The sequence below is a fragment of the Glycine max genome, chromosome 13, assembly GCF_000004515.6.
Source record: "Glycine max cultivar Williams 82 chromosome 13, Glycine_max_v4.0, whole genome shotgun sequence".
Classification (NCBI taxonomy): Eukaryota; Viridiplantae; Streptophyta; class Magnoliopsida; order Fabales; family Fabaceae; genus Glycine; species Glycine max.
In genome coordinates, this window is record NC_038249.2 from 986863 (window position 1) to 995023 (window position 8161).

The 8161-nt window shown below is 31.2% G+C and overlaps 1 non-coding gene across 1 annotated transcript; it reads right to left on the reverse strand.

Annotated features, from left to right (window-relative positions):
- Positions 1-6957: 6957 nt before the first annotated feature.
- On the reverse strand, positions 6958-7065 carry LOC112998930 (small nucleolar RNA R71). The gene has a single exon (XR_003264109.1). It is a non-coding gene; the product is annotated as a small nucleolar RNA R71 (small nucleolar RNA).
- Between the last annotated feature and the right edge of the window lie 1096 nt (positions 7066-8161).

An 8161-nucleotide genomic window follows, 5' to 3' on the forward strand; every position in this document is an offset into this window, starting at 1 on the left:
TTGTTGAAAGATGTAGGACCCACAATAACATGTATTAATTCTTCTTTGATTCATCTCAACCAAACAAAACATCATTTTCATATAGCTCTTCCATAACAAATTGTGACGGTCAAACATAGCATTGGTTCCCGCAACATTTATCTGGACATATGATTAATTATATATTTAAATACGATTAATTTTATTTTATAAGTAATTAAGAATAAATGAATATAATTTCTCTAAAAAATGTAAATGAATATAATTATATACAATTACAATACGGTTAGTATTAGCTAGTTGCAAAATAAAGTTAACTACTAGTTAGATATGTAAATAACCTTATGTTATTATTAAGCACTGATAAATTAGGAAGATAAACTTGTGTGCTAAACACTTTTATTTTGTTCAAATAAATTTTAAGCTAGTTGAAAAGATTATTTAAATATACTTATTGTATAGTATTTCTTCTCTTTAGTTAATTATTTAATCAATCAATTTTATTATTATTTTTATTTAATACTTAAATTTCTTTTATCAACATAAAAAATAATAAAATACTTAAAAAAAGAATCATTAGAAGATATATTTTATTAATTAACTTTTTTAATATTTTTCAAAATCAAAAGTTTCAAACACATGAAATTATATAGTTTAATTTATACTTCTATCACAAAAAATCTTTAAATGTCTTTAAATTTATGTTTTTTTTTTTTTGCATTTCGCTTTATTTACAATTATATCTGGAATAAAGTGAGAAATTTAAAATTTATTTCGATCCAATTTTTTTTTCAGTTTCCCAACTACTAACATTGAACTGATTTTTTTAAAATTTTAATTCCAATGGTTTGTTCAAAAATTCAAATAAACGATAAACCCTCAAAGAGTATTTGAAGAAAATTGCGATGATTAGCGGTCGCGTGAAGGTAATGAGAATAGATCGACTCACTTGACTTTGCTCATTTCAAGGTCACCAACTCATCCATGAAGGTGGGTTTTGGTAATCTAAAATCTCAATCGAAGGCCAAGACAAACATATTGGTTGGTTGTTTGGTATTAATTATGAATATGAATATGGATATGGACTTAGAAGCCAAGTGGATGCAGCATATGGGACGAACAGTTTTTGGTCTTCTTATTATTATTTTGATATTTTATAAAATAAAATTTTAAATAAAAAATAATATAATTAATATCTTAAAAATATAAAAAAAATATTAAGTAATTTTTTTATTTTATAGGTGATATGATTAATGAAAAATATTTATTCCTATATTATTATAAATTAAAATACACAACTTAAAATAGTGAAATTCTCATTTTCTTTTTTACTCTTGTTATTTGAATGTGCTTTTCATTGCATTATACTTTAGAACTATCAAGGTTATGTTATCTAATTATTATGCTCTAGTTTAATTTATATGAACTATCAATCTAAAAAAATTACTTTATTCATCAGGAATAATTCATTGTATGTAGACTATATACATATATTTTAAGTTATTAATGATAAAAATTAATAAACTTATTATATATTGTGGTTTTTGATTAGACAATATTTTAATTTTTTTATGAAAACAAGATATGTAAACTTATTTTATATGGTTAGTGCACCATCTATTTTTTGATAAACTTGTTATACATGACAATTGTGATTGGGTTGTAAAAAAATCTTTAGATTGTCAGTTAGAGGTGGCAAAACAAACTATTCAGGTAAGTCCAATTCAAGTTGTAAGCAACAGGGGATCTAGCTAAAAATGACTTAATTAAATTTGGGCCTAATGAAACTCAAATCATGTAAAAGCTTACTTTTTATGGGCTTTTGGTCGATTTTTATGAGCCAAGCTATAACATCCCTAATTTTTAACTTCTTGTCGGCTCCCACACTACGACATTTCACACATTTACACTTTACTCAATATTCTTGTTGGTCAAAATCCTCCACCAGTCAGAACCCTCTGTAGGTAGCATTTTTTGAGACTTCGAAATTCAGCTCTACCTGCTTCTAGGATCAATGACTGACCCCACAAACCAACACAAGACGTTTCAACATGTTTTGTTCTCACTTGTACACTTTTCGAGAAATTTCTCAAAAGGTCACTCATCCCATAACTACTTAAATCCAAGCACACTTAACTATGAAGTTCTTAAGTGATGGACTATCGAAAAGTAGATGCATCATGTTAGTATAGGTAGTATCAATTAATTTCCTTAAGTCATCCTCAACTATATAGTCTTATACTTGTACAACCTCTAGATTTATCTCATTCTGCTGTAATTAGATTGGGGTGCTACATGCTCACCAGTTTCCATCTGGTTCACCCTCAAATTACATCGTATTGGGAGAGAGATTTGCTCTGATACCATTAAAAAAAATAACCCATACTAGAAGAATATAAAATCTCAAAGTTATAATAATCTAAAAATATCTTTTGTATAATAAATATAGTATAATAAATAAGTCTTTACATAAGTAAAAATATTATCATCAAAATATAGGCATCTAAACTAAATGAACATTAAAAATATAATGAAAGTGATTGCATCCGGCGTCTTATTCTGAAGTATTAACCAAGCTAAAATAAATGTAACTAAGAAAACTATGACTTCAAGTCTGCTCAAACTCAGCAACTTCTTCCCCATGTTCTAAAAACAACACTTATAATGAGATGATAATCCTGGTGAATAAAACAACTAACAGAAGTTCGCAAATAGTATTGTTCTTAGCTGACGCGGTAATATAGAAAACCAATCATGATACCCGCAATGAATTTAATATAAGATTATATAAGCATATATTTACACACCAATAAAAATCATATTAAACAATCACAATTCATGAAATTTTGAATAAATAAAATATTTAAATAAATGGAAACACCTCAACACACCAAATAAATATAATAGACATAAATTAGTGATTTCTAGAATCATAAGACTCAATTCTTTGGTTCCCAGAACCAGTATAGATTTCATATTCTTCAAAGGGTTTATAAGCTCATATTTTATGCAATGGCATCCCAATGCCTTCCCCATCATAGATTTAGGTACCGAGAATCTCTTCCCCATCCCAGATGGAGGTATATGTAATAATTTCATCATCATTCCAAATGAAGGTATCTATCATATAATATCATAATAAAATATACATCATCATTCATTCCCGGAAGGTGATGATTAACTCGCAAAATTATAAGAATATCATTCTAAAAAAACTACCAACATACTCCCTAATTTCATGCATTCAATAATAATTCTCAAAACCACACCACAACAATAATGGAATCAACTAATAATATGAAATCATATATATAACAATGATTATATAGTAATATAATAACTAAGGCATATAATATTTGCAATGGCTAGAACATAAACATCTACGTACAAATTGGTCTTAATCCTAAAGGTTAAATTATATATTCAGTAATTTAAATATAAAGCTCTTTAGATAATATCGATATATATATATATATATATATATATATATATATATATATATATATATATATAAAGAAAATACATTCTCAAGAGTACCATGGAGGTTTAGAAAAAGTTGTTTTACTCACCTCTTAAAGCAAGAAATTTGTGCTTTTTGTTGTTCTTCTTCTCCTCTACCAATTGCGTTGAAAGAATTTCCCTGCTTTCTTACTTTTTCTCAGTCCTTGAGCAATCCACTAACACCAAGAGAGACCTTTTATGTGTGTGATTCTAAGAAAAAGAATTGTCTACCTTTATATAAGAATTGTACATAATTTGAAAATTTTTTAACCGATCTTTCTTTATCTATTATTTCTATTATCTTTAATTATAATTATCTTTAACTAATTCAATATATTATTATACTAACATCTTTTCAAAATAAAAATAACAATCTAATATTTTAAAAACAATGTAATCTATATTTTCCCTTACTAAAAGATATATTTAGATATCTTTATCTAAATAATTATTGGATTATTTTTGGAATGTTACATTTCTCCCTTCCTTAAAGTGTTTCATCCTCAAAATTAATAATACTTATTAATCGGATTAACAATTAAAATTATTAGCAATTTAAGAGTGAACACACCTCAATTAATGAGGTTCGGATATTTACGTCTAACGTCTTCCTCAAGTTCCCAGGTAGCCTGTTATGGAGTCAATCCTTCACAAACTACTTTCACCAGAGGAACTGTTTTATTCCTTAATGTCTTGGTGCTTTTGTCAGTGATTTGTACAAGTTTGGGCTTATATGTTAAATTACCCTTTAATTGTATCGACTCAAGAACTATGATGTGTAAAACAACTTGTACGTAGGTCTCCACACTTCTGTCACTGACTTAGGTTGTCCCTATGCTAACACCACATCAACCTTACTAGAATCAACTTCCATACCGCTACTAGAGATGATATGTCCTAAAAAATTCACCTCATCAAGCCAAAATTCACACTTTTCTGGTTGGCATACAAGGGTTCATCCCTTAAAATTTGCAACACTACCCTCAAATGGTCTTTATGGTCTTCCGGTGTTTTGGAGTATGTCTAGATATCATTGATGTGCCATTATTTTCTCCTATCTCTTAACCATTTTTGCACCATTTTAATTACTGATTAGTCTTAATTGTCAAATTAATTAGGCAGTTTTATTATTTGGGCCCATTCAAATAATTTGATGTTTTTAATCTAATTTCAGGAATTAATGAAGCATTGGGCTTGAATCCAGAATTGGGCTTGGACTTGAAGAGGGCAGACTATTTTATTCTACAAAATTAGATCTTATCTTATCTTATCTTATCTAGATATTATTTAGATTTGATCTCATCTAGATATTATTTCATCTAGATCTTATCTTATCTTATCTAGATTTTATTTTATTTATGGACTTAGATATAAAACAGATTTGTAAGCTTTGGGGCTGGAAAAATATATAACAGCACCAAGGTTCCAGTTTTGACTTTTCGTTTTAGCAATAAAATTTTGTTTTTCAATCTATAATTTCGTTCTCTATTTGATTAATGAAAGGCTAAGTCCCCAGCGTTGTTTTCTCTTGAGGATCAAGCACAATTCTCTTTGAAGTTCTATTATTATTGTTAAATTCTGTTCAGTTTTTTTCCTCTTCACTAATTACTCTGAATTTGTTGCTATTAATTCATGCATGCTTAGTGCTTGATTAATTGTCCCTGCGCTTAATTTATGTTCATGCTTAATGATCGTTTATGATTAATTGGTGTATGTGTTGCTTAATCACATAATGAATGCCTTATGTTAAATTTTGCTTAGTAATTTAATTTAGGGTTAGATTAAGTGGTTGAACAGATAAAGGATAAATTCTCGTAACCTAGGATAAGAGACTTGCTTGTGAATCAAGGGGAAGCAATGTGTTTTAATTCTGATATTTTCTAATTCATATCTATTCGCTGTTTAATTTACAAAAGCAAACAACCCCCGCCCCCCAATTCGTTACTATTTTTCTACTATCTGTTATGAACGTTTGGTTGACCATTGCTCATTGGGAGACGACCTAGGAACACTTCCTAGATACTGCATTTTTAATGTTTATTTGATTCGGGTTACAGCCTCGATCAAATTTGGCACCGTTACCGGGGAGCAGTGTCCAAAGGTTCATAATAGCTAGTGATTCGTATTTTATGTTTAGTTGTTTTAAATTTTCGTGTTGTGTTAGTGTTGTGTTGTTTAGTGTCTTGTTATTTTGTTTAGTGTGGTGTTTTGTTTTAGTTTTTCTGTTCAGTGCTTTCCCTGTTTTAGTTTTTGTGTTTTGCTGTGAATAGTGCTTTGCGACAGATTTAGCGACCACTTTTGCTGATCTGGAAAACAGAGTAGTAGTGCAAATCCCTTAGCGACTGAATTAGTGATTGTTGCTAACAATTTAATTGGCGATTTTTGTTTTGATAGTTAGGGTTGTTATTTTTGGCTGAATTTTGGTGTGGTAGGTTCTTTTGACTCATATTTTGTGTGAAAAATACCAGGAATACTTGTTGTGGCCAGATTTGAGAGATTCAAAAAATTTGAGAACTTGTGTTTACCAAAACTTCAAATGGCCATAACTTTTGCTTTGGGTATCAGAATGACTATTATTATATATGTATTTGGGGTATAAAAAAATTTCTCATACCGTGGCAATCGGTCAAAGGCCGCCTGAGGTCTCTAGCTAGCAAAAATTGCCTGTTTACTAGTTTTTTTTCCCAAGTTTTATTGTGTTGTTTTTCTAAACTTTCCTTAGGTAGTTTCCATAGTTAGACTTTGAATTTTTGTCTGAAAATTTTTGTGCTATCTTTTCATGGTTTTAGGGTGTTGCTCACAAAATTTCAAGACATTTGGATATCATTTGAGGGTAATTGTAATTTAAACCTACATTGTTACTTGCATAAGAAGGCAACTAGTTGTTCATGCTGAATGTAGTGTATGACTAGAGGCAATTCATCTGACTTACAACCCTTTGATCCTAAGATAGATAGGACATTTCATAGATTAGTTAGACATCATTTTGTACCTTTTGAGCATCCTGAGCATTCTGTTATTGGTGAGTCTGAGCATTTTGTGGTTGGTAATTTTGAACATCCTGATTTTGAGCATTATAGTTTTGAACATTCTGAGAACATGGCACACCCTCCACCTCGTGAGAGGACTCTAAGGGAAATGGCTGCACCTGATTTCACCTACGAAAGCTTGTGCATCCAATACCTTGATGAGGATGTCCCATATGTTCTTAAAACTGGACTGATCCATTTGCTTCCAAAGTTTCATGGCCTTGCAGGTGAAGACCCGCACAAACATCTGAAAGAATTCCATATTGTCTGCTCCACCATGAGACCCCCAGATGTCCAGGAGGATTACATATTTTTGAAGGCTTTTCCTCATTCTTTAGAAGGAGTGGCAAAGGACTGGCTTTATTACCTTGCTCCACGGTCCATCACGAGTTGGGATGACCTCAAGAGAGTATTCTTAGAAAACATTTTCCCTGCTTCCAGGACCACGACCATTAGAAAGGATATTTTAGGCATTAGACAACTCAGTGGAGAGAGCTTATATGAATACTGGGAGAGATTTAAGAAACTATGTGCCAGTTGTCCTCACCACCATATTTCTGAGCAGTTTCTTCTCCAATATTTTTATGAAGGACTCAGTAACATGGAGAGAAGTATGGTAGATGCTGCCAATGGTGGAGCCCTTGGAGACATGACCCCTACTGAAGCCAGAAATTTAATTGAGAAAATGGCTTCCAACTCCTAGCAATTTAGTGCCAGAAGTGATGCTATTGTCATTAGAGGAGTGCATGAAGTAGCCACAAATTCATCTTCATCAGCCGAGACTAAGAAGCTTGAAGGTAAACTAGATGCCTTGGTTAACCTGGTAACCCAACTGGCCACAAATAAAAAATCTGCACCTGTCGCCAGACTCTGTGGTTTATGCTCCTCTACCAATCACCACACAGACCTTTGCCCTTCTGTGCAACAGTCTGAAGCAATTGAATAGCCTGAAGCTTATGCTGCAAACATCTACAATAGAACTCCTTAACTTCAACAGCAAAATTAGCCACAACAGAACAATTATGACCTCTCCAGCAACAGGTACAATTCTGGGTGGAGGAATCATCCCAACCTTAGATGGTCGAATCCTTCATAACAGCAGTAACAACAACAACAATTCTAGGTCAGGGAACCAAACTATAGTGATGTACGTTTGTCCCTGTTGTATGTTGGTTTTCAAGAAAACTGTGTTTTTTACTAATGGGATGTGGTTTATTTGTTATCGATGATTGAAATTGTGAATGGTATTGTTGTTGTATAAGACTTGTGTTGTCTAAAGAATTGAGGAGTGTGAATCCCATGCATAAAAATTTATGTATGTATATGTGGAGTGTGATTACTGATGACATTGATAACATAGAGATGAGATAATGTTGATGTTTATGATAATGATGATATGAGATGATGTTGATGTTCATGATAATGTTGATGTGAGATGATGTTGATATTGGTGATGATATTGAGATGAGATGATGTTGATGTTGAGAATATCATTGAGATGAGATGATGTTGATGATGATATTGAGATGAGATGATGTTGATGATGATAATGACATTGAGATAAGATAATGTTGATGTTGATGATGTCATTATGATGATGTATGTTGTGTATGTGCATGGGGGTGCAATGACCAAGTTGGATGTCCCTGGTG